The sequence below is a fragment of the Castor canadensis genome, chromosome 4 (assembly GCF_047511655.1).
Source record: "Castor canadensis chromosome 4, mCasCan1.hap1v2, whole genome shotgun sequence".
NCBI lineage: Eukaryota > Metazoa > Chordata > Mammalia > Rodentia > Castoridae > Castor > Castor canadensis.
In genome coordinates, this window is record NC_133389.1 from 154,789,530 (window position 1) to 154,816,383 (window position 26,854).

A 26,854-nucleotide genomic window follows, 5' to 3' on the forward strand; every position below is an offset into this window, starting at 1 on the left:
GAGTGGTAGAGGCTCGGGTTTTATGCTTGGTGATGACCTCATGGTTGATGTTATCAGCCTAACCACCTTAGGGTTGGCTCATTTGCATATCGGCCTGTCACTCTCTGGCTTGGTTTCTTAGTCATAACACACAAGAGCTAATAATTCTTATTACAACAGTTTTCCACACTTTAACACAATACAATTAATCAATACAACAGCAATCTTATATGTGTTCACCACATTATTTTATCTCAAAGAGCTAAACTAGTTATTTATTACTAAACTAATTTATTATGTCTTACTTCCTTTGTGGTGATATAATAAAATACATGACACTGGGTAAAAACAGAAATGTATTTATTACAGTGCTGGAGGCTAGGAAGTCCCACATCAAGGCATATTTGGTGACTGACGAGAACTGCTCTCTGCTTCCAAGATGGTGACTTCTCATTGATTTCTCACTTGGCAGAAGACAGAAGGGCACAAAGGAGCAAAAGGAAGTGAAAAAGGCCTAGATAATTTCCTCCAGCCCTTTTGTAAGTCACTAATCCATTCCTGAGGGCAGAGCCCTCATGACCTTATCACCTCCCAAAATCTATACCTCTTTACTCCTGGCACAATGGAGATTGTTTCACCATCAGTTTTGGAGGGGATACTAACATTCAAGAGGAACATAGCATCTTGTAAGAATGCTCTTAAAAATTAGTATTACTTTCATCTGACAGTAAGTTACCATGTGCTGATTAGGAAATTATAAATTCATATTTCAAACAAAAAGCATTTAATAAAGTTATGTTCAAATGAAAATGAGTCATAGAGTTTAATTCTCATTGAGTTAAAAGATCACAAGCAGTTGCCTGAGTTTATATTTGAAGATTCTAAGAGATTTCCTATGCTCAGATTTTTCTGCCCAGAGATCAACTATTGACCCGTAACTTGGTAAGCTATGGGCAGAACTAGAACTCTGCATACCCTCAGAGCCTTTTCATTATTTTATGTACATTTTAGCTAGTATTTTTACTATAAAAGTAGCATATGTACCTGCTTAAAACTAAATATTTAAAGAGTAAAATGAAATGTTAGACTTCCAGCCTCCTTTGCAGTTCCAGTCCCAGAGTGTGCTACTTGCTAGTCATGTTTTGAGGTGGTAATCACAAAGCTTTAAATTAAATATTATAAACATTTCCCCTTTCCTTATTTGTCAACCTTATATACCTACTCTTTACTACCTGCTTTCATGTATGAAGAATGTCATACATCTGCAATACCGCCCACCTTTTTTTTTTTTTTTTTTTGAGACAGGGTCTTACTATATAGTCCAGGCTGACTTTGAACTCTTGAGTCCTCCCAGATATTGGAGTTATACAGGTGAGCACACCAGTCCCATCTCTCACCTTCTCTACTTCTTCATTGTTACATATAATTTTTAGGCAATGATTATCTTCAGTCTCATGATTGCCTTCATAGCTTTAAATAATGTGCTTAAACATGTATGTCTTTACTGGCAGCATTTTCTTCCAGCTAATATTTCTTCCTCCCTATTATGAAAAAGGAAGGAATTAGAATACTTGTTCTTACATTAACTTTTCATGATTCATCACTATATTTGTATGAGTCTCTTATTATTTTTATCTAAAAACCTTTAGATAAGGTTTTTAGATGGATTGTTGGATTATTTCTAGTTTGGAATGATCACAAATGCTGCTATGAGCATTCTTGTACTTGTCTTAGTCCAGAGATGTAACATTTAGTTGAGTCTGTACACTAACTTTAGTTGAGTTAAAGGCTATGTATATAACACCAAGCAGTTTTGCAAATGGCTGTACAGTCAGCACCACCAGTAGGAGAGTCCAACATCCTTACCATTTCCTCACAATTCATTGTCATTTTCACGTTAGCCTTTCTAATTGGTACATAGTGGTATCAAATTAGGCTTTAATTTGTGTCTTTAATAAGTAATTAAGTTGAACATCTTTTCAGATGCTTATTGGCCATACGTTTATCTTCTCTGAGAAACATATCTAGGTCCCTTGCCTATTTGGATTTCCTCTAGTTCTCTCATCTTTAGTTGATTTGTGGATTTTTTTTTTTTTTACCAAAAAAAAAACTGTTACAGATGCTTGTTTGTGCCTTGCCTTTTTTTATTTTTTTAACTCTTTATGTGGTGTCTTTTGATAGTTACTTTTAATGTAGTGCAATTTGTCAATCTTTTCCATTATAGAGAACAGTTTTATGTGTTATGTAGTGTCTTTCCCCCAATCATGAACATATTCTTCTTTGTTATTTATGAGAAGATTTATTACTTTTGTCACTCATTTAAAAAATACATGATCTACCTGGAAATAATTTTCTGTGGTACATACTAGAGGCCCATTTTTCATATATTTATAAACAACTCACTTAGCACCATTTACTTTTTTACAAAGGAAAGACAGCTTTACTTATCAACAATCTTGAAGCCTTTATTCCCCCCACACACTTCTTTTTTGCCTTATGGCACTTGGGAAGACCTGTAGTACAGTGTTGAATAGAAGTAGATCAGTTCTTCCTGCCACCTTTCCAATCTTTGTAAGACACATTTGGGATTGTGCCATTAAATATGATGTTGGTGCTAAGTTTTTCATAGATTAGTTCCTCTGTAAGGTTTAAAAGCTTCCTTCCATTCCTACCATTCTGACAGTTTTTAATCAAAAAGTTTGTTAAGTTGTTAAACAAAATGCTTTGTTGTCTATGTCAGTTTCTTTTCTCCTACTTGTTAAGAAAAATGCCGCTCTTAAAGAAAGCTCATAAGAAAACTCACGTCCATAGAGCAAAGTTTAATGGCAGGCCCAAACTGCCAGGCTGGCCAGGGAAAAGATGGCACAGCCCCAAGCCTGGGCAAGCAGTGGCTTTTATAGAAAAGGGAGGGTAAGGAAGTTAGTACAGGTGCAGTAGTCTCTGGTAGGGATGGGGCTGTCTTTGAGCACAGGAATTTGTTTAAGGGCAGGGCTGCCATATTGGCTGATTCACAAAATGGCACATTATTGTTCTATCAGTGGGGTCCTCAAAGGCAAAGACAGGTTGACTTTTAGGGTGTAAGGGAATGCAAAAGAAGGCATCTTTTAAATCCAGGACAGAGTAGTAAGTGGTACCTGGAGGTATTTGGGCTAAAAGCATATAGGGATTTGAAACTACAGGGTGGAGAGGCACTACTGCTTCATTGATCAGGCGGAGATCCTGGACTAGCCTCCATTTGTTAGGTCCCTTCCTGACACCGAGAATAGGAGTATTATATGGGCTGGAGCATTCTATTAGCAGTCCCTGTCTCTTTAAGTCTTTGATTATGGGAATCAGCCCCTCCTTAACTTCTGGCTTTAAAGGATATTGTTTTTGATGGGGAAACCAGGAGGAGTCCTTGAGATGAATTAGGACTGAAGTAGTTGTTCATGCCCATCCCACAGTGTGTCCATCCATCCACATCATAGGGTCTATTTGTTCCTCTATTAGGGGCAAGCAAAAGTACTCTCCTGGGGGTAAAAGTAGCTGTACCCCTAATTTAGATAAAAGGTCTTGCCCTAGCAAAGGAGTAGGGGTTTCTGGGACAATTAAAAAGGAGTGACAGAAGTGGAAATCTCCCCAGGAGCAGGCTAAAGGCTGAGTGAAATAATGCTCTAGAGGCTGGCCTGATATTCCTTAAGCAGTAATTTTCTTGGAGGATCTGGGTCCGGGAGAGAAAGGAATAGCTGAGATGCTGGCTCCAGTATCGATAAGGAGGCTGATCTTGTGCTTAACCCGGGGCTCCTCTGCTTTTATGGTGGTCACAGAAGCCTGTATGGGAGGCCCCAAGACCCATCACTGGGTGGGAGGCTCTGACCTCGTTTCCCCTGAGAACCAGGGGCAGTAAGCCTTCCAATGTTTTCCCCAATAAATGGGGCAGGATCCCAGAGGTAGCTTTCTCCGGGGGCACTCCCTCCTAAAATGGCCTGCCTGTCCACATTGAAAGCATGTCCTCGGGTTTGGACTTTGCCCAGGGGGAGCCTCTCTGAGCACTGTGATCAGAGCCATCTGCTGCTTATCCTTTCTCTTTCCCTTTTCCAGGTCCTTCCTTTCTTTTACTAAGTCCCTGTTATAGTATACGGATGTGGCTTGGTCCAGATCTCTGCTCCCTTCAGCCACCGGTTTCTGAAGCTTTTTACAGATATCTGGTGTTGTGTTAGAAATTTATATTTTAGGACGATTTCCTCTTCCTGTGACACTGGTATAATGTTGGTATGCTTTTGTAAAGCATCCTTTTGTCTCTGTAGGAAAGCTACTGGAGTTTCTAAGGGTTCTTGCTGTACAGCCATGACTTGGGAGTAATTAAGAGGTTTTATCTTGGCTCTCCTTAGACCCTTAAGAATGTAGTAGATGAAATGGTTATGGGTCCATTCCTCCTTGTCATTTTCAGGGTCCCACTTAGGGTCATACCTAGATACTGCCTAATCTGTTGGAATTGGGAATCGAGGTTCCCTTTTAGGTATCCAATGCTTTTGTCTTTCTTCTTCCTCCAGTGAGGGTCCAGTCTGAGACAGGCCTGTAGGGCTGCTTTTATCTAAGTGATAGTTGTCTCCAGCTGTGACTGCCTGCTCTAGAACTCGCTGTTTCTCCAGAGAAGTGAGGGTCTGAGATAACAATAGCATTACACCTTTCCAGCTCAGTTCAAAGTTTTGGCTGACTTCTCTAAATGCTTGGATGTACTGATCTGGGTTTTCTGTGTAAATTTCCTAAATCCTTTTTTATTTCTTTAAGTTCACTCACTCTAAAAGGAACATGAGCTCTGTCCCCTCCAGGAATTAACTGGAGGGGGTAGAGGTCCTGTGAGATGGCATCTAGTGTGTGAGGTAGCTGGGTAAGGGGGAAGAGGGGGAGCTGATGGAGCATTAGATGGGTTTTTTTTTTTTTGCTCAAGGGAGTTTGGGGGCTTTTTGCAAAGAGTTACCACGGTCTGGGTATCTAGCCTGCATTTGTTTAGCCATTCTGGGTGGTCTCTTAGGAAAAAGAACAGTTGAACATATGGAACTTTGGTCCACTTTCCCTCCTTTTTACAAAACATATCTAATTGAAGAATGGTATTATAATTAATGCTCCCTATTTTTGGCCATCTTTCCTCATCTCCCAGAGGATACTGTGGCCAAGCCTGGGTGCAGTAAAACTTGAGTTGCTTTTGCTGAAGACTTTCTGGATCGAGACCTTTCCAATGTTTTAAAAAAAGCAGGCAAGGAGAGATCCTTCCTGGATCCTTGAGGCTTGATTTCTCAGGTGATGGCTGGTCCCTTCATGAGTCGCCAAATATGATGCACGGATGACACACGCAGGAATTTCAGGTGCTCAGGGTTCTTGAGCATGCTCATGGCCAGCTTTCTGCGCATACTGATGTCCTCCAATGGCTCCTGTGCTCACAGCAGGCCACAGCGCGCAGACACTGAGCCACAAGGCTGCTGCAATACCAAAGGCAGGCTCCAAAGATTACATTGATGGATTTCTTAATGTTAATTCAGGTTTATATCCCAGGCATAAATCCATTTGGTTGAAATATTTTATCCCTTTTGGATATTGCTAGATTTAGTTTACTAATACTATATTAAATATTTTTACATCAATGTTCATGAGGAATATTGGCCTTTGACTTTTCTTTTTGATGTATTATCTTTATATGGTCTTGGTTTAATAATAATGCTAGTCTTATTTTATAAAATGAGTCAGAAAGTGGTTCCTCCTTCCCTTTGTCCAACAGAATTTTTATATGATTGATATTATTGATTCCTCAAATGTTTAAGGTATAGTCATCTGGGTTGTTGTGCCAAGGTTCATAATTAATTATAGATTCAATTTCTTCATATAATATAGAGTCTATAAGTATCTTCTTTTTATTAGGTCAGTATTGGTAATTGGCATCATTGAGTGAATTTATAAATTTCATGTAAGTTGCCAAATACAATATTGGCATACATAACATTGTTCCTTTATTTTTCTTTTATTGTCTGTGGAATTTGTACTGGTGTTGTTTTCTTTCATTGATGACACTGATAATTTGTATCTTCTTTCTTATATCCTCCTTTTCAAAGAATTAGGTTTAGGTTTCGTTGATTTCTCTATTCTATATTCAAGTCATAACTCATTGATTTCTACTTTCATTATACCGTTTCCTTTCTTTTTACCTGCTTTCTTTTAGCTTATTAAAATGGAAACTGAGAGAATTTGTTTTAGAAGTAATCACTACAAACATCTTCAGACCAATAAATTTGAAATCTGCTTTAATTGGTAATATATTACTGAAGCTTTTTCAATAAAAATTAAAAGCCTAAATTAGATGTATACTTATAAGGGAAATTGAACCAAAAGTTAAACTAAATACATTTTTTTAAAAAGAGAGTGAGAAAAAGTCCCAGATTTGTTATGTTCTCTCATATCTTCAAAGGACAAGTGCCCTCAGTGGATAAAAATGGATTCAAATAAAGGAAGGAGGAGAAGATGCATTTATCTGATATTCCCATGGCCTTTAAACTCAAATTAGGTAAGAACTAGGAAAAAGCCAAATTATAGGCTGGTTTCATTTATCAAAATCAGCATCATGGTAGGAAAAAGATGGAACTGTAGTATGAAAAATCATTACATTTCTTGCCCTGCCTTCACTTTCATTGTTAATATTGTTTATTTCCACCTTCTCTCCTATTTCTTTTGCACAGTCTGGCTATTGGTTTTTCTGTTTTATCCTCTTTTTATTCTTTTGAGAAAATAATTTTTTGCCTTAATGCTTTCAACTGTGGTTTTGCACTTTCTATTTTATATTTCTGTTTGTATATTTTGTTATTTTTTCATTCTTTGTTTATTATTTAATTTTCAGTCTTTTTATTTTTTTAATTATTTTATTATTCATATGTGCATACAAGGCTTGGTTCATTTCTCCCCCTTGCCCCCACCACCTCCCTTACCACCCACTCCACCCCCTCCCTCTCCCCCCCACCCCCTCAATACCCAGCAGAAACTATTTTGCCCTTATTTCTAATTTTGTTGTAGAGAGTGTATAAGCAATAATAGGAAGGAACAAGGGTTTTTTGCTGGTTGAGATAAGGATAGCTATACAGGGAGTTGACTCATATTAATTTCCTGTGCATGTGTGTTACCTTCTAGGTTAATTCTTTTTGATCTCACCTTTTCTCTAGTTCCTGGTCCCCTTTTCCTATTGGCCTCAGTTGCTTTTAAGGTATCTGCTTTAGTTTCTCTGTGTTAAGGGCAACAAATGCTAGCTAATTTTTTAGGTGTCTTACCTATCCTCACCCCTCCCTTGTGTGCTCTCACTTTTATCATGAGCTCAAAATCCAATCCCCTTGTTGTGTTTGCCCTTGATCTAATGTCCACATATGAGGGAGAACATATGATTTTTGGTCTTTTGGGCCAGGCTAACCTCACTCAGAATGATGTTCTCCAATTCCATCCATTTACCAGCAAATAATAACATTTCGTTCTTCTTCATGGCTGCATAAAATTCCATTGTGTATAGATACCACATTTTCTTAATCCATTTGTCAGTGGTGGGGCATCTTGGCTGTTTCCATAACTTGGCTATTGTGAATAGTGCCGCAATAAACATGGGTGTGCAGGTGCCTCTGGAGTAACCTGTGTCACAATCTTTTGGGTATATCCCCAAGAGTGGTATTGCTGGATCAAATGGTAGATCCATGTCTAGCTTTTTAAGTAGCCTCCAAATTTTTTTCCAGAGTGGTTGTACTAGTCTACATTCCCACCAACAGTGTAAAAGGGTTCCTTTTTCCCCCGCATCCTCGCCGACACCTGTTGTTGGTGGTGTTGCTAATGATGGCTATTCTAACAAGGGTGAGGTGGAATCTTAGTGTGGTTTTAATTTGCATTTCCTTTATTGCTAGAGATGGTGAGCATTTTTTCATGCGTTTTTTGGCCATTTGAATTTCTTCTTTTGAGAAAGTTCTGTTTAGTTCACTTGCCCATTTCTTTATTGGTTCATTAGTTTTGGGAGAATTTAGTTTTTTAAGTTCCTTATATGTTCTGGTTATCAGTCCTTTGTTTGATGTATAGCTGGCAAATATTTTCTCCCACTCTGTGGGTGTTCTCTTCAGTTTAGAGACCATTTCTTTTGATGAACAGAAGCTTTTTAGTTTTATGAGGTCCCATTTATCTATGCTATCTCTTAGTTGCTGTGCTGCTGGGGTTTCATTGAGAAAGTTCTTACCTATACCTACTAACTCCAGAGTATTTCCTACTCTTTCTTGTATCAACTTTAGAGTTTATGGTCTGATATTAAGATCCTTGATCCATTTTGAGTTAATATTGGTATAGGGTGATATACATGGATCTAGTTTCAGTTTTTTGCAGACTGCTAACCAGTTTTCCCAGCAGTTTTTGCTGAAGAGGCTGCTATTTTTCCATCGTATATTTTTAGCAACTTTGTCAAAGACAAGTTGGTTATAGTTGTGTGGCTTCATGTCTGGGTCCTCTATTCTGTTCCACTGGTCTTCATGTCTGTTTTTGTGCCAGTACCATACTGTTTTTATCGTTATTGCTTTGTAATATAGTTTGAAGTCAGGTATTGTGATACCTCCAGCATTGTTCTTTTGACTGAGTATTGCCTTGGCTATTCGTGGCCTCTTGTATTTCCATATAAATTTAATGGTAGATTTTTCAATCTCTTTAATGAATGTCATTGGAATTTTGATGGGAATTGCATTAAATATGTAGATTACTTTTGGGAGTATAGACATTTTTACTATGTTGATTCTACCAATCCATGAGCATGGGAGATCTCTCCACTTTCTATAGTCTTCCTCCATCTTTTTCTTTAGAAGCTTTTAGTTTTCCTTGTAGAGGTCATTCACATCTTTTGTTAGGTTTACACCTAGGTATTTGATTTTTTTTGAGGCTATTGTAAATGGAATTGTTTTCATACATTCTTTTTCAGTTTGCTCATTGTTGGTGTATAGAAATGCTAATGATTTTTCTATGTTGATTTTCTATCCTGCTACCTTGCTATAGCTATTGATGATGTCTAGAAGCTTCTGAGTAGAGCTTTTTGGGTCTTTAAGGTATAGGATCATGTCGTCTGCAAATAGGGATATTTTGACAGTTTCTTTACCTATTTGTATTCCTTTTATTCCTTCTTCTTGCCTAATTGCTCTGGCTAGGAATTCCAGTAGTATGTTGAATAGGAGTGGAGATAGTGGGCATCCTTGTCTGGTTCCTGATTTTAGAGGGAATGGTTTCAGTTTTTCTCCATTAAGTATAATGCTGGCTATAGGTTTGTTATATATAGCTTTTATAATGTTGATGTACTTTCCTTCTATTCCTAGTTTTCTTAGAGCTTTTATCATGAAATGGTGTTGGATCTTATCAAAGGCTTTTTCTGCATCTATTGAGATGATCAAGTGGTTTTTGTCTTTCCTTCTGTTAATGTGGTTTATTACATTTCTTGATTTTCGTATGTTGAACCACCCCTGCTTCCCTGGGATGAAGCCTACTTGGTCGTGGTGAATAATCCTTTTGATGTGTTGTTGAATTCGGTTTGCCATTATTTTGTTGAGGATTTTTGCGTCAGTGTTCATTAAGGAGATTGGCCTATAGTTTTCCTTTTTGGAGGTGTCTTTGCCTGGTTTTGGGATAAGTGTAATACTGGCTTCATAAAATGTGTTTGGCAGTTTTCCTTCCCTTTCTATTTCATGGAACAGTTTAAGGAGGGTTGGTATCAGTTCTGCTTTAAAGCTCTGATAGATTTCAGCTGAGAATCCATCAGGTCCTGGACATTTCTTTTTGGGGAGACTCTTGATTGCTGCTTCAATTTCATTTTGTGTTATGGATCTATTCAGGTGATTAATTTCCTCTTGGTTCAGTTTTGCTTGATCGTATGTATCTAGAAATCTGTCCATTTCTTTCAAATTTTCAAATTTATTTGAATATAGGTTCTCAAAGTAGTCTCTGATGATTTCCTGGACTTCCATGGTGTTGTTGTTTTCTCCCCTTTTGCCTTCCTGATTCTACTAATTTGGGTTTTTTTCTCTCCTCATTTTATTCAGGTTTGCCAGGGGTCTATCGATCTTGTTTATTTTTTCAAAGAACCAACTTTTTGTTTCATTAATTCTTTGTATGGTTTTTTTGGTTTCTATTTCGTTGATTTCAGCTCTTATTTTTATTATTTCTCTCCTTCTATTTGTTTTGGGATTTGCTTGTTCTTGTTTTTCTAGGAGTTTGAGATGTATCATTAGGTCATTGATTTGGGATCTTTCAGTCTTTTTAATATATGCACTCATGGCTATAAACTTTCCTCTCAGGACTGCCTTAGTTGTGTCCCATAGGTTCCAGTAGGTTCTGTTTTCATATTCATTGACTTTGGGAACTTTGTAATTTCCTCTTTTATTTCATCGATGATCCATTGTTCATTAAGCAATGAGTTATTTAGTTTCCAGCTGTTTGCATGTTTTTTGTCTTTACTTTTGTTGTTGAGTTCTACTTTTACTGCATTGTGGTCAGATAGTATGCATGGTATAATTTCTATTTTCTTATATTTGCTGAGGCTTGCTTTTTGCCCTAGGATATGATCTATTTTGGAGAAGATTCCATGGGCTGCTGAGAAGAATGTATATTGTGTAGAAGTTGGATGAAATGTTATGTAGACATCAACTAGGTCCATTTGATCTATTGTATATTTTAGATCTAGGATTTCTTTATTGATTTTTTGTTTGGATGACCTATCTATTGATGCTAATGGAGTGTTAAAGTCTCCCACAACCACTGTGTTGGCGTTTATATATGCTTTTAGGTCTTTCAGGGTATGTTTGATGAAATTGGGTGCGTTGACATTGAGTGCATACAGGTTGATGATTATTATTTTCCTTTGCTCTGTTTCCCCTTTTATTAGTATGGAATGTCCTTCTTTATCTCGTTTGATCAGTGTAGGTTTGAAGTCTACTTTGTCAGAGATAAGTATTGCTACTCCTGCCTGTTTTCGGGGGCCATTGGCTTGGTAAATCTTCTTCCAGCCTTTCATCCTTAGCCTATGTTTATTTCTGTCGGTGAGATGGGTCTCCTGTAAGCAACAAATTGTTGGATCTTCCTTTTTAATCCATTTCGTCAAGCAGTGCCTTTTGACGGGTGAATTAAGTCCGTTAACATTAAGCATTAGTACTGACATGTGTGTGGTGATTCCTGTCATTTAGTTGTCTTAGGTGTTTGAAGGTTTGATTGTGTGTACCTAAGTTGACATTACTCTCTCCTGTCTTGCTTTTTCTTTTCCTGTGGTTTGGTGCTGCCTGTCTTTTCATGGTTAAGTTGGGTTTCACTTTCTGTGTGCAGGATCCCTTGAAGAATCTTTTGTAGTGGTGGCTTTGTGGTCACATATTGTTTTAGTTTCTGCTTATCATGGAAGACTTTTATTGCTCCATCTATTTTGAATGATAGTTTTGCTGGGTAGAGTATCCTGGGGTTGAAGTTATTTTCATTCAGTGCCCGGAAGATCTCACCCCAAGCTCTTCTTGCTTTTAATGTTTCTGTTGTGAAGTCTGCTGTGATTTTGATGGGTTTACCTTTGTATGTTACTTGTTTTTTCTCTCTTACAGCCTTCAATATTCTTTCCCTAGTTTCTGAACTTGTTGTTTTAATGCTGATATGTCATGGGGTAGTTCTATTTTGATCTGGTCTGTTTGGTGTCCTGGAGGCCTCTTGCATCTGTATGGGAATATCTTTCTCTAGATTTGGGAAATTTTCCATTATTATTTTGCTGAATATATTACACAGTCCCTTCGCTTGCACCTCTTCTCCTTCTTTGATGCCCATGATTCTCAAGTTTGGTCTTTTGATGGAGTCGGTGAGTTCTTCCATTTTCTTTTCATAGGTCTTGAGTTGTTTAATTAATAGTTCTTCAGTTTTTCCTTTAATTACCATTTCATCTTCAAGTTCTGAGATTCTGTCTTCTGTTTGTTCTATTCTGCTGGATTGGCCTTCCGTTTTGTTTTGCAGTTCTGTTTTGTTCTTTTTTCTGAGGTTTTCCATATCCTGGGTGGTTTCCTCTTTAATGTTGTCTATTTTTGTCCTGAGTTCTTTTATCTGTTTATTCATCGTGTTCTCTCTTTCACTTTGGTGTTTATACAGTGCTTCTGTGGTTTCCTTTATTTCTTCTTTTGCTTTTTTAAATTCTCTATTTTTGTTGTCTTGGAATTTCTTGAGTGTCTCCTGTACATTTTGGTTGACCCTATCCAGTATCATCTCTATAAAATTCTAATTGAGTACCTGTAGTATGTCTTCTTTTAAATTATTCTTGTGGGCTTCATTGGGTCCTTTGGCATAGTTTATCTTCATTTTGTTGGAGTCTGGATCTGAGTATCTGTTTTCTTCATTCCCCTCTGGTTCCTGTACTAATTTTTTGCTGTGGGGAAACTGGTTTCCCTGTTTTTTCTGTCTTCCCGTCATTGTCTTTGGTGTTGATGCTGTCACTGTACTGTATGCAATTAAGTATTTTCTAGCTTGTAATAATAGCAGTGGTAATATTTAGAATGGAAGGGTGAGAGAGATGGAAAGCAAGAAGTTAAAGAAAAGGGAAAAACAAATAAACAGACAAGAAGGAGAAAACAGAACAAGGAATCAGACAAGAAAGTTTTAAAGGTTCAAACAGGGAGCGTTAGTGTACTAATCGACAGTAAGCTTGTCTGCGTCTTCCCAAGCCTTCTGGGCACGGGAGACTGGCGGCCCAGGAGCTCTCCTTGCTTCTCCGTTTAACGTGAAGTGGAGATTCTCTGTGCCGGCTGGAGGTGTGGAGGGGTCAAAGTTTTGCCTCTTTTCGGTGGTTTTTCCTGCAAAGTGTGTCTCCACCATCTCTCCAAGATTTCACTATAGGAGGCTCGCTTTCTGCTTCTTCCCTCTAGCCACCATCTTGGAATCCTTCCCTCAGTCCTTTTTTTTCTTTTGCTATTTCAAACATTACCTTCATTTCTGAATTTTTTTTATACAAATGTTCAATTTAAACAAAAATTGACTGGTATAAAGAACCCCCATGCACTCAAAAACTAGTCTCCAAAATGAGCAGAACATTGCTGACTTGTTTAATCTGTTCTCCCTCGTTTTAACTTTACATTAACATTGCAAAGCAACTTCCAGTCATCATGACTTTTACATATAAATACCTCAGTGTGCATCTCTAACAGATGGAACTCTTAAATATAAGCATCTCACCATTATTACACCTAACAGGATTAATAAACAGAATCCATAAATATCACCAGATAACCCTGTCTACAGTAAAACTTACTCAGATAATCAAAAGAATTAAAAATATTTTTGTTTGCAGTCAGATCTAAAATGTTGCATTTGTCTATTATGGGTTTTAGTACTCTTGTTTTATAACTTACCTTTCTCCTATTTCCTTTTTTTAAATTTAATTTCCCTTGAATTTGGTTGGGAAACATGATTTTTTTTCCTACAGAATCCTACATTCTGAAATTATCAGAATGCTGCCTTGTAGTATAATTGATCTTGTTTCTTCATTGCCTGAGTTTTCTATAGTGAGATCTAGAAGCTTGACAGGACTTAGGGTCATTTTTTGTGGCCACAATATTTCATAAGTGGTACTGTGAATTTATTGGTTATTTGATTCGCATTGTGGGAACCTGGTGTTGTTTTTCTGCTGGATTCAGGTGAGAACCACTTGATAGAGCCTTAGTTATAAAATCCTCCATGATACTCTCATTTGATGTTTTTGTCAGTTATTGCAGCCTTTCTTTTTTATGTAAACATTTAAGTTTTAAAATGTTGCTGTTTATTTATTACCATAAAATTCAACTTTTTTCTGTATTTCTTTTGTGACTTACTCTGGTAGATGAGTTATGTTGATAACATGCTTTGAATAGATTTTTCCTAATATGTGGGGAGGGGGGATATTGGACTCTTGTTTACTTTTAGTTTTGTTATTGATTTCAAGTTACTTGTATTGTGGTCAGAGAACAAGGTGTGCGTGTTAGTCCTTTTTAGATTTACTTAACTTGTTTATGTCACAGTTTCCTTATATTTTGCTTTCCTTATATGTTCTTGTTTGCTTAGAAAAGTATCAGATGTCAACTTCTATGTCCTTTATGCCAAAAGTGTCAGTTGTTCTGTTTAAATACCTTATCTCTATTAGTTTATGATAGCTATCAAGTATTAGAAATGTATATTAAAATCTCCCATCATGATGGGAGTATCCCATTTTTGTCTTTTATTTTCAGAGGCTGTGCTGTTAGGTACATGGATTGACAATATTATCTTTTTCTGGATTTTTAATTAGTGACTATTTAAGTCCTTAGTACTGTTTTTTATTTTAACACTTAGTCTTTTTTGCCTGATATTAACATAGTTGTATAAGTTGTTTCTTTAACTTAATGTCAGTAATATGTCTTTTTGCTCTTCTACTTTAAACCTTTCAGTATTGTCCATTTTTTATATATCTCATAAAAAGATTATTGTTGGGCTTTATTTTTCTAATCTGAGAATCTCTGCTTTTAATTCTTATTTTAAACAATGGGAAATCTGTAGACTTTTTTCTAAAAAATACACTTTTATTTAAACATAATACTTTAACCAAAAATTAAGGTTATTTTGTGTTATAAATTATCTCTGACATTATTATTTTATATTTTTATTATTTTGTTACAGTGTTAGGGGTCAAGCCCAGGGTCTTGCATATGCTAGGCAGGCACTCTACCACTGATATATAACCCCTAATCCCCACATTTTTATTTTAAATAAAGGTCTACATTTGTCATTTATTTTTCCCATTTATATTTATCATTGTATTTATTTTTTTAAATAATAATCATTGGTGTTTTAAAATTCTTTATACTTTTTGTTTTAAAGTTAGCATTATTTAAGCTATTCTTTATTAAATTATTACCCCCAAACCCTTTATTTATTTATTTATTTATTTTATTGTGTTGGGGGTACATTGTGACCTTTTTAAAATTCTTATAATGTATCAAATATATATATTTAACAAATGCCCCCAAAACCCTTTATGCTACTTTTATGTTCAGTGTGTATTTACATTTGAATTATATTTGAAAGTGTTTCATTTACTACATTCATTCTAGGAATGAAGCATAACGTTTTTCCATTATTTTCTCATGTTTATAAGTGGTTTGAATTAATGCAAATTATTATCATTTTGGTGCACTATATAAGATAACTTATTCAAAAATAAGCTTTAAAGTGTGGTCAGAATTGTTCACTGCAAAAAACAACTTGAAGGGAGTGCTGACAAACAGTGAAAGGTCAAGGCTTTCAGAACATGCGGGATGCTGTTTTTGACAGGACCTATTGGTTTTGTTAGTCTCATAGCTTTATTAGTTGCTTAGCAGATTGCTGTCAGTATAGACCCTGGCCCTTCAAGTGAAGGAGAGCTAGTCTAATTAATTATGGCATTTCTAATCTCACTTAATTTGCTGTTTTAGTGAAGACTTCAACAAGCCCTACTGGATTTTCCCAAGGTGACAATAAATATACAGAAATAAATAATGCACTTTACAAAACAGGTATTGAAGTACAGCTCTTTGGAAAGCTATATAGTATAGACGTGTGTACACAACAGGAGCATTCTAAGTGAGATCTCAGGTGGCCTCTTTATCGTCCATGATGGTACCTGGAGAATGTGAGAGATAGAGAGTAAATATACAGAGCAGTCAGAGGCCTTTTTCTGTGTTTCCTCAGAGACCAAAACATCCAGTTGCACCTAGTTCTATATGTTTTATATTACTTCTACACCAGTTTTATTCTAGTGGATATGATTTGTTATCTGTAGTTAGTATGACCATATTTTGCTTATTAGATCCTATTGTTATTTTTTGAAGTAATTTTTTGCTATTTTGTATATTTCACTAAAGTAGAGGAGATTGGGGGGACACTCTTAAAGTATGGAGAAAGACATTGCCTCCACTTAATATAGGGTTTGATACAATTATAAAAATAGGAGAAACCCATTGCTCCCTAGATATCAAAAGCACTGGATAAGTAAGTCCACAAGTGACTGTTACTAGTCTGTATCTCCTGACCCTACTAGGATTAGGGAATGAATTAAATTGTGCAATTCAGGGAATATAGCAATTCAAACCAGATGCTTACACCACTAAGCCATCCCTTCTGGCACATTGTAAAGCATAGTCTTATAAATACAGCAGATAATTGGAATTTAAATAGTAGATATGGGCATTGTTAGCAGCCCTCCTCTAGCTTACTTTGTTTAGTTTTAGAAGAGAATTTAATAGTTCATATTAATGCAATTGCAGGAAAATTAAACATTTTTATTTTGCCTTTATCTCATTTTTAAAAACTCTCCTTTGATAAGGAGACAATAATAAAGACAAGGGGAAATAGTTAAACTTAAAGGTGAATCCAAGCTGAAGTTGGAAAAAATTCCATATTTTGGGAAATAAGGTTTTGAGTTCCATTTTTTATTTCTTTAATTTTGAGCTTTAAAAAATAAGAACAAAAATATATTCCATTACATAAAATTGTCATCCTTCTTTGTACATCATATAATGTGTAAACTATACAATAGTTGCTTCATTTCTTCATTTTATGCCAATCAAATTTCAACTGTACTTGACTTTTTATAATCCTTGCAACCTCTTTATCTTTATGTAAAAGTCATCAGGCATGCCATTTGATCTGTAAATTTTCTGTTCTTGCTGTGTTCAGTGTTATGATGAAAAATGATAATACTTTTGCATGCTTTCTACATTTCATAAAACCTTTTATGATTAGATTATTTGAGTAATGAAGGAAATAGTTAAGAATTTTAAAAATGATATTGCATTATCTAAAAGTAGAGAAAAAATTAAAGGCTTTGAAGAGTGCTAGTTTTAATGGGACAGCAACCTAGAATGAATGTCACCATCCCATCAGTGTTAATAATAGACATTTTAAATGGCCAAATATCACCAATAATGACATGATTTGAAAAATATCAGCTTCTTCATACCATAGCTGTTCAGGGCATCTTTCCACATGGCTATCACATGCAGACCAGAAGTTATATCAAAGAAATCTTTAAAGCACACCTTCAAATATGACAATAGATATACAGGGAGCTACAGGATTAAGCTAATTATTCCAGTCCAGCAATTCAAAATCGAGAGCTGGTTTTATGTGACAGCATCCAGATGAATGTGACTCAGAGTTTGGCATCGGATCATGAAGAGTTTTCAAGCACAAATCAAATGACTACTCAGTTTGCACAATGAGGGTATAATTCATGGGCATTCACCATCTTTCTAGTTACAGACCCACACGCTGAGAAGTCATCATTAGCACCCTAATGGAAACTGAGAATATGATTGAAACATATTCAGTGATGCATTTGACAATTGTACAGAGTCAGTCCTTTTGTAGGAAAGATTACACTTTGACAGAGTTTGAGTTTAAATGAGGAAATCAATTAAGATAAGACAAGAAGTCTAGATGCGTGAGCACATTGAAGATTGAATTATTCAGGTGGACCAGAAGAAAATAAATAGATTGGTGTGTTGTCTTGTGAAATAATGAGTGAAATGTGATACTCTGGATTGGGGAAGTGACTGAATTGCTTTGAAGGATAGTATTTTTAAAAGTCAGTTTTACTTATGTGCAATTTCAAACCATTTGGACCATAATTCCAAAAATACAGAGAAAGAGAGAATATATTAATTAAAAGTTAACCCTCAAGTTTTAAAAAATTTTAGGCCAAAAGTCTGAGGACAGAATAAAATAAATTTACATCACATTTTCCTTTATAATTCTGTTTATGTCTTTTCACCTAATGGTCTCATCCTCTTTGTGTCAATAATACCAATTTACATGAGTGACCACTGACTATAATTTAAAGAATATAAAATAATGCAAAATGGTGACACTTTTACTACAAACAAGTGCTGAATCCTTGTGCCTAGCCACAAAGTATGTGCCACCTTGTTGGATACAACCTGACCACATGACTAGGGAGGCAAAGACAAACAGACAAATTGTACATCGTGGTTCCCTTCACCGTCCTTGGCACTTCAGCCTCCTGCTGTAAACCAAACACAAAGGTACTGTGTATTCCTCTGTTTCTCCTTTCAAGTTAAATGACAGTTCTGAGCCTGAAATCTCCTTGAAGCTCCATTTCCTGTTGTCAGTGGTAAGACTGAGTCCATTACTTTGTTCATACTTTTTTCCATCCTGTCCTAACCATTACCCTTTCTTTGTGTATCTATTTCAGTCTTTAAGAATGAGTAAAAATAAATGTTTTTCTTTATTTTCATGTGTATAATTTGGTAATTCCTCAGAAAGTCACCCACAAAAAAATTAATCAATATATTTAGTTACATGGAACAGTAATTTTTGCATTCTGTTACCATTCCCTCTGAAGAGCTGTTAAATGTTGACACTTTAATCTGCTATGGTTACCTCACAAGTGAAGAGGTCACTTGCTGTATTTTGTACATGCGTATCACCTGTGTGCTCTCAACTTTAGTAGATGTATTTTCCTTGAAATAAAAAGATAGGAGTATACACCACAATGCCAGGAAGTGTGCACTTTTCTATGCAACCCTGGGAATTCATTGTAAGTGTGAGGTTGCATCACTGAGTAGACATGGCCAAGGGCTCAGGGATGGTGCTGTCGCTGAAACTTAACAGAACTGGAAGAAAATGAAATCTCTATTTTGTTCAGACTAAAAGAAACATGGATAGATATTTTTTTAATTTGGGACCCTGTATTGTTGTATCGTATCATTGAGTAAGTGATCTGTTACAGATTTTAAAAATAACTCCTTCATATTTTAAGCCATTCCTTTCTATTATTCTCATCACCTATTTAAAATATAGGTCAGGAATCATTCAAATATTAACAACTATTAATAAAGTGACATTTAACTAGATACAATAAAAAAAAGTATGCCGGTCCACATTCCTTTGATAGGAGCATGGTGACAGTTGGCTTCACAATCAGATGGCAGGTGGGTGGGTTTGTTTATTTATTCATTCATTCAATAAATATGAGCACCCAGTGCAAAGTAAGATGATTAAACTCGAGCAGACAACTTGAGGTGCTTTGACATGACTTGCTTTCTTCCAAATTCCTAAGCTGTAAGCCACATCAATCTTCAGGAGGGTTTGCAAATATAGAGACTGATGCCCCCTGGGAAAGAGGTAGAAGAGGGATGGCAGTGACACACATGCTATGGGGAGAAGATTGGGTTGGTGATTTTGGAAGTTTTATACAAAGCTATATATTATATCTAATATCTTCTCTTCCATTGCTTAAATTTCTTGCCCTCTAGAATTCCCCACTATACATCCATTTATTGAATCTAGATGGGACTCAAGTCCCAGAATTGAAGCAGTCCAGGAGGGGAGTTGGATGCCTATGGAAAATGAGTGTGCCCAACACCACAGGGCTGCTGAAGAAGTAGTTTCACTAGAGAAAGTCAGTTTTTCCCTTGCATCAAGGGAGCAGCAATCCTTGAAGAAGTTTTTGAAATTGTGAAAGAATCTCAGGACATTCTTGAGAATAGTGAAGAAGGGATTGGAGGAATTTGGAAGGTGAGGATCCTTAAAAGGTAAGGAAGTGATGAAAGGCGTAAAAACAATAGTAAAGGACAGTTTGCCCCAGAGTTTTCACCTTGACCTATGATTAAGTCTGAAGTGATGGGATAGCTGGAAGAAGAGAAGTTTTGCTGTGATGGTGAGTGTTGGCCCCAGCTCTGCCTCAAGTCAAAGGCTCCCTCCCTGATCAATATCTCCTATATGAAAGGAGCATCAGGATCTGGATATTACACCTTGGTAGATTCCTTTCCAGCTGGCAAGAACCGGGTTAACCCAGGCTTCCAACAACTGTGGAACTTAGGTGGTTTTAAATATAGGTTTAAATACATTTTATAAATAATAAAAGTCATTGTAAATTATATTATAATAAATATAAGAGCATATGTAAAAAAACATAACCAGTCAGGTACAAATCAGTGCATTGTCTTTTACTTCAGTTATTTCAACCCATAAATAAAGATTAGCTTTCAATTGTACTTTAAATTCTCTCACCAGAGATGCCTCTGCCAGTGGTTCCAGCTAGCTCACAGCTTTGAATGCAAAGACAGTGTCATATTCATCTTTGAATTCTCCCCTTAGAGTGTAGCATAATACTCTGCATACTCAGTCTAGCATAGTGCTATGCACATCATAAATATTTTCTTCTATTGAAAGTTACCCAGGAGTTTCAATGGAAAAGATTTCTACCAAGAAAATACACCTCTGAAGTAGAATATTGTATTTCAGGCCTATGCTAAGTGACAGGAATATGAAGATGATGACATGCATTCCCCACCACAAGAATCTCAGTACATAGAAAGGGACACACACCTGTAAAGAAGTCATTTACTTCCTTGAGGTCAATTAATGACTGAACTTCACAAGGCAGGACTTTGCAGTGAATATGAAGATTGAGTCTATACAGAGTGCTCAGAGAGAAAGTGGTCCATACTGAGGGACTTGGGAAAGGGTGAACGGATATTTGCCAGGCAAATAAAGGTGTTCTAGATAGCTGATGTTTGTAGATATTTGTTTAATCTCTACTCCATACCAGGCATGGTTTTGGGCTTTGAAGATCCATCAGTGAATACAACAGGTAAAAAACCATTCCCTTCTTTGAGCTGACATTTTAGCTATTCATAACTCAACCAATGAAATCTTTTTAACACATCAGGGTTTTGCTCTACCTCTCAAGCTGTGTAAAGAGTTTCAAGTAAAAGACATTATCTTTAAATACCAATGCATGGCAGTTTCTTCAGGTTGAACAGTCTGGTTATAGCTACTTTTTACAGGATCCCTTCCAATTTTTGTTATACTTTTATATGTTTTCTTTAAAAAAAAAATACAACTTTGGCTGTTTCCTATGATTACAGCTGTTCTTAGCAGTCAGAGCTCTGCCCCTCGTCTAAAGCTATTTCCACGTGGTATAAGAACCCAAGATGGTGTGGCAGCACTGGACCACCCTACTTCTTCCCTCCATACAATTGCCATGCGTCTCTTGCTATTTCTCACCGTTCGCATATACCAAGCTAAGGACTGTATCCAGTGCATCTTAGGTTGTCTGAGAAAACGCTTCCCCAAATTGTTTATTTTCAATAGATCTTAAACCATAAGACAGTGAAATTATTTTTTGAAACCAGAGGCTTCCGATAAAGTTGGCAGGAAGTGAAATTCAAGAATGACAAAGCGAATGGCAAATGACTGTGTGCTGTGTGGAAAAATATGTGTAGGGGCAGAAAAATATGTGTAGGAACAAGTGTAGGGGCAGGAAGAGGAGAACTTGGGGCTGGATGAGAATAGAGTAACATGCTTGCCGAATGTGGGCAATAAGAAAGACTTTTTCAAGAAGTCCTTGAATATGCATTATTGGTAAAGTAAGATGGTGGTAATTTTGGTTCTCCAACTGATATTAGGAAGGATTTTCCAACATAAACTTTTAGTTTCCCAAAATTTAAAAAATAATTATACAACTTGGCATGCTTTTCTCTCCTTTTTCTCCATCTTCTTTTTTTCTTTCTGGAAATAGTCATGGAATTGGTCCAGAGACTCAAAACTTTCTGCAGTGCACCATTATAAGTGAAGGTTGTCCTAGGGAAGGCCAACAGGGAAGTGAACCCACACCTGTGTGAGGGAAGAGCCTGTGCCAATGGAAATGATCCCTTTAGTCCTGTGTCCTTTCATCTTGGAATTTGTACAGCTTTGCTTATGTGTGTATAGTACACACTTACTAGAGAGAAACTTGGTTGATACGTAAGTCAGCCAGCAAAATGAAAGTGGTTAAGCTAGTGGGTTTTTGTAACTTCTGAACTAACCTGACTTTACATCTTTATGTTCACTAGATTTAAGTAATGGTTTACAATTACAAATGAGACCTTAGGACTGTCAAATTGTCCATTTTGACATACCTGGATTTAATATTTGAAAAGATGATGTGGCTTAAATGGAGAGATTAAATGAAAGAGAAGCAGAAGTTTACATTATCTTTGATCATGTGTTTTTCTGTCAGTTGCATGATCTGAGGCAGACTCCATGGAAGCAGGTGTGTTGTTCGCTATCTTCACCCTTTCGGTAATAAATGACATTATCTTGTTGTATCTTGAGCATTGGGCTCAAGCAGTTCTGATGTATGTCATGATATAGAAGAACTAGGGGACAATTTGCTGTAACTGAGTAGGAGAAATAATCTGGTTGCAAATGGAAATGATTATAAACTTAGTCTTTTATGTGAACACATATGTACATTTTCTACTTCTATTTTAGCTTCTTTGAAATGTGTCATTTGAGGATGAGAAAGAATCAGTGAACATTAAAATAGAGGATAAGAATTGCTTTGTTGACCTTGGGAACTTCTATAGTCTGGAGGTTCTAAAGCAGCAGTTACTTGAACACACACATGTGGTAGCAAAGCACCCATTGCCGTTGGCCTTATGTTGCAAGATCGACAGAGCAAATGAAATGCTAATCTTGACATCAATAGCAGACCTGGATGAAATTGATTAATGTGTCTAGTCCACTTAGATCTTGCAAATAAACAACCCCACCTTTTTTTTTTAACTCACAGCTAAAACATCCAGTGTTTTGAAACATCATATCAAGTTTGAGACACTTTTTTATTATAGTTAAAAAACTATAATAAACAGCAACCAAACACAAATAAACTAAAAAAATCAACAGGTAAAATAGGTAAGGAGTATTTATTTTTAAGAATTTAATTTTTAATTTTTATTTGTCTTCTTAAGTCTAACTTTGAATTCTGGAAAATCTGAATAATGTTCTCTAACTCTGCTGATTGTTAGCAGTGAGAAGGGAAAGAAGTAGTCAAGAAAGGATCACAGAAAAAAATAGAAAAGAAGAGAATAGGGATACAAAGGGAGGATTTTAGTTTTTGTTCAAGTACGCTCTTATTTGTGCCACAGATTTCTTCCTGAAGTTACATAGAAATCAGTATGTTAAAAAAGTAAAGAAGCATATCTACCATGAAAATTTGCTTCTCAGGGAAATTTCCAAGAAACCATTTGTTCAAATAAGAACTTTTCAATTTCTCTATTGAAGTTTACCTGCCTTGCTACTCCATGTACCTTCACTACTTACTTTACTGAGACATTTTATATTTGCAATAAGGAACCGTAGAAATCCTTTGACTCACATTTTACCAATAATGAAAGTGAGGGCCAGGTATTTATGTCTGGCCACTAGGCAAAACAATGATGGAGCTCAGACTGCAAGTATGTCTAATTTGTCTTAGATCAGAGCTTCACTCCATTAGTATACCTTGGGTTTTACCCCTTTCAAGCTTGATTTTATTAAACATTGAATAATGTTTAATAAGATGAAGAAATGGTGGAGCCAACCAGATGGTGTTGTGTATCAGTGGGCTTTCACCTGTACAGTGTATAGTCCACAACAAATGATTCTGCGAAAACAGTCAGCTGGAAGTTGCTGACTCAGAGCATTTTACAATCCCAGAATTGCTCAAATTCCAGTTTTGTTTTATATGCATTAAAGTAACATCCCTGTGGCTTAGTGTCGCTTGCACTAAGCTTGCAAAGGTTTAGTTGGCAGAATACTTGTGATCTAATTAACTGTATTCCAAGAAAATATTTTGTTTAAAAAGGTAATTTTTAGAGCATAGTTTCTAGAAAAATGAAACACTTGGTAGTGTTTTATGTAGTAATTTATTTTAATGTTTCATAATATGGAATCTTTTTCTTACCCCATTTACCTAAAATCAATAGCAGAGTATTACAAGGTAAATATGATTAGCATGTTTGCATTCAAATCTAAATCGTAAAAACAGAGGTCTTAAGAAATATTGGTTCGTTCTTTGACTTTCACGTTAGTCTTGGATAAGACATGAAACTTTTTCTCTTGATTGTGTTCATTCCTGGACTAGGAGCATCAGGGACTTGTTAGAAGTAAAGATTCTCAGGGCTCTTCCCTAACCCATTCCATCCTAACCTCAAAAGTAGGACCCAGAAATCCATGGCTTCACAAGGCTCCAGGTGATTCTGGTCCATGCTGAAGTACAAAATCACTGACACAATAGGAAAAGGGAAAAAGAAAAAAAATTATTCTTAAGCAGCTGACTAATAATTTAGTATTTTTAAAAGTCTTTGTCTTAGAAATTTCTGAATATATGAATATAAAATCTACTGGGATAGGTGGATAGTAAGTTATAAGCATGTTACATTGCCAGGACTGAAACATTTAGGGATTGTATCATAAAGTAGATGGAGACATTTCTCATGGCAAGGCTTTGCCTGCAGCATGAAGAATTTATATTAGGTAGAGTTTGAATATCAGTGTTTAACTACTAAAATGCATGTTAATCTCATATGTGTGCATATCAAATGCAGTTTGTTTTTACTTTAATGCTGATATATTTTTGTTCTAAGAAGTAAAAACAAATATTCTGAAATTATGCCCAGAATTTTAATTTCAAAATTTACATTATGTTTATGTATGAACACCAGGCACATAACCTCTTGTTCAAATCTTCTCTGTGTAATGTTTCTCTCACTCTAAAACTTGTAGTTGACTTTTCAGAATGCAAATCTTATTTTGAAAGGCACTTGAGCTTTTGAAACATAACCTAATTGCAGTTAAAATTTTGTGGGCAAGTGGTTGGAATGTAGCTAAAAATACATGGGGAGGAACTTAAGGCCATATATTATCATCTGTAAGTCAAGGGAGGCATCTATTAATAAATGAGGCATCTACTTTGGTCCTTATCTGATAGAACCAAATTTAAATTTTGTTTTGCATTCTATATCTGACCAGGGGAAACACAGTGAGAATTTAGGTAGCATTTTCTCTCAAAAATTCTTTTCAAGAGTGGTAAGTTTTTTTGAAGATGTATAACTGGATACTCCAAGATGAATAATGCACTTAATTGTATGCTCTCAGTGACTTGTCCCAATTGTGAAATATGAAATGATAACCTGGTGCCAGCACCATTATCACCCCTGGAGAGAGGGCTGCTCTCCTGATGCCTGCCCTTCTCTTGAAGCCTGAGAGCACTTGCATTAGTTAGCGCCAGTGCTCACAAAATGTAAACACCTTTACTTTCCAGCTGCTGCTAATTGGTTTGGGAATATTTATGTAAGTGTTGATTTTAAAGCTAAAAATAGTGCAGTGATGTTTAAATCCAATGTATTCTGGCTGTCAGAAATGCCCCCATGATCCAGAAAGTGTTGCTAAAAATGTTCACTTTTTAAATTGTAGTAATTAAACTTGTCTGTTGTGAGAGCCACTTTTGATATGTTCCTTTATGTGATAAAAGAGGTAAAAGACAGGCTTCCTAAAGGTCTTGCCAAGTGGCAGGACACAGTCTCCTACTGAACTTTATTGGAGAATAAAGAATAGGAGCAGAGGAGACAAACAAATTTGAAATGGCTTCATGTATATAATCCATACCATTGATTTTATCCCTGCATTTTAAATTGACACTAAAATTGAAATTATAATAATTTTATTAATAAAATTAAATGTAGACCTTCCAAAACTGTTGCTTCTAGAGACAGTTGTGAGAATTTCAAGTGCATAATTAATGTTCCTCAAGCAGAAAGGTGAGGAAATATGGAGGCAGTTCAGCACCAGTGTATGCCCTCCATGCTTCACAATTAGAGCTATTTTTGCTGCTCTCCTTCCAAATTTAAAAGTCATGGCTTTCCAGATTTTTCTCAGTTATTTAAGGAAGCTATGAGAAAAATTATCATTTTTCATTTTTAGATAAGTGTGATTTCGTGACTTTTCATAATGTAATTTAGTGAAGGAAAAGCTTGAATACACTTAAATTATTGCTTGTCAATTATTTTATTCTTTGGGGAAAAGTGAATTGATGCACTCTGTTAAGGGATAAGCTGCCTTTCTCCATAAGTCTTGAAGCATAGCAGTGCTACAGTGTTAACAAAGTCAATTCAGAATTGGCTTTTTGTCCTTGTAGAGTGCCCTAAACATCTGTCTTCCTCCCCATCTCTAGAAAATATCAAAGGATTCTGTCACTGCACCATATAGAAGTGATTTTGGCAAGTGGGCAAACACTGCCTGTTAGTTGAGATGGTAAACCGTAGTTTTACGTAGTTAGCTGTAGCAAGGTAAAGAGCTTTTGATACTACTTGTAAAAATGGAAGAACTGCTGTCTTGGACATATAAGTCTGTGAATGTGTGTTCTCTTTTAAGTCTACATTTATTGACATGCTTGCTCTAAAAGTGTAGTCAGTTAAGAATTACCTTGGGCAGATGATCATATTGCAATTGGCTCAATATTGCTTTCAAATTGTAATTGACATTTCCAAATACCCAAAGCATCAATATGTTGTTGACATAAAGAGAACCTTTACTTGCCATCTAGCCAGAACTAGATGAAAAACTCTTTCTAACCTTGCATAATATTCATTGATCCAGAAAATTTGCAATTTTCCTGCCTTGGTTAGGGATCAACAAAAGTTCCAGGTAGAGTAAAGAGCAATGAGACAAAAATAGAGTTAAAACTTTATATCTAATATTTGAATTTTTTCTTTGACATCTGGGGATATACAGTCACATAGAATTATAAAACCAAAAAGAACATTTATTTTAAGTAAGTGCTACTGTTAAGTTTATGGATTAGAAGACTTTGTATTGGTAGGTGGCATTAATCTCCAAATTGATCTATAGAATCAATGTGATTTTCACCAAAAATTTGTTGACTTTTTTGCAGAAATTGACAAGTTAATTATAAAATTAATATAGAAATGTAAGAGACCAAGAATAATTAGACATTGAACAAGGAACAGTTGTTCATTGAAAAAGGAAAATTTGGAGGACTTCAACATCCTAATTTTAAAAT

The 26,854-nt window shown here is 36.0% G+C and overlaps 1 protein-coding gene across 9 annotated transcripts in view; it reads left to right on the plus strand.

Moving 5' to 3' along the window:
• The window catches only part of Pard3b (par-3 family cell polarity regulator beta), a 977,771-nt gene that overhangs the window by 467,350 nt on the left and 483,567 nt on the right, over window positions 1–26,854 (plus strand). The window contains exon 1 of one of the 9 annotated variants that reach the window (XM_074071531.1): window positions 6,169–6,514. The exons of the other annotated variants lie outside the window; for them this stretch is intronic. The gene's annotated coding sequence lies outside the window, so the exon portion shown is untranslated. Of the gene's footprint in view, window positions 1–6,168; window positions 6,515–26,854 lie in introns of those variants that run through there. 9 annotated transcript variants of the gene reach the window in all.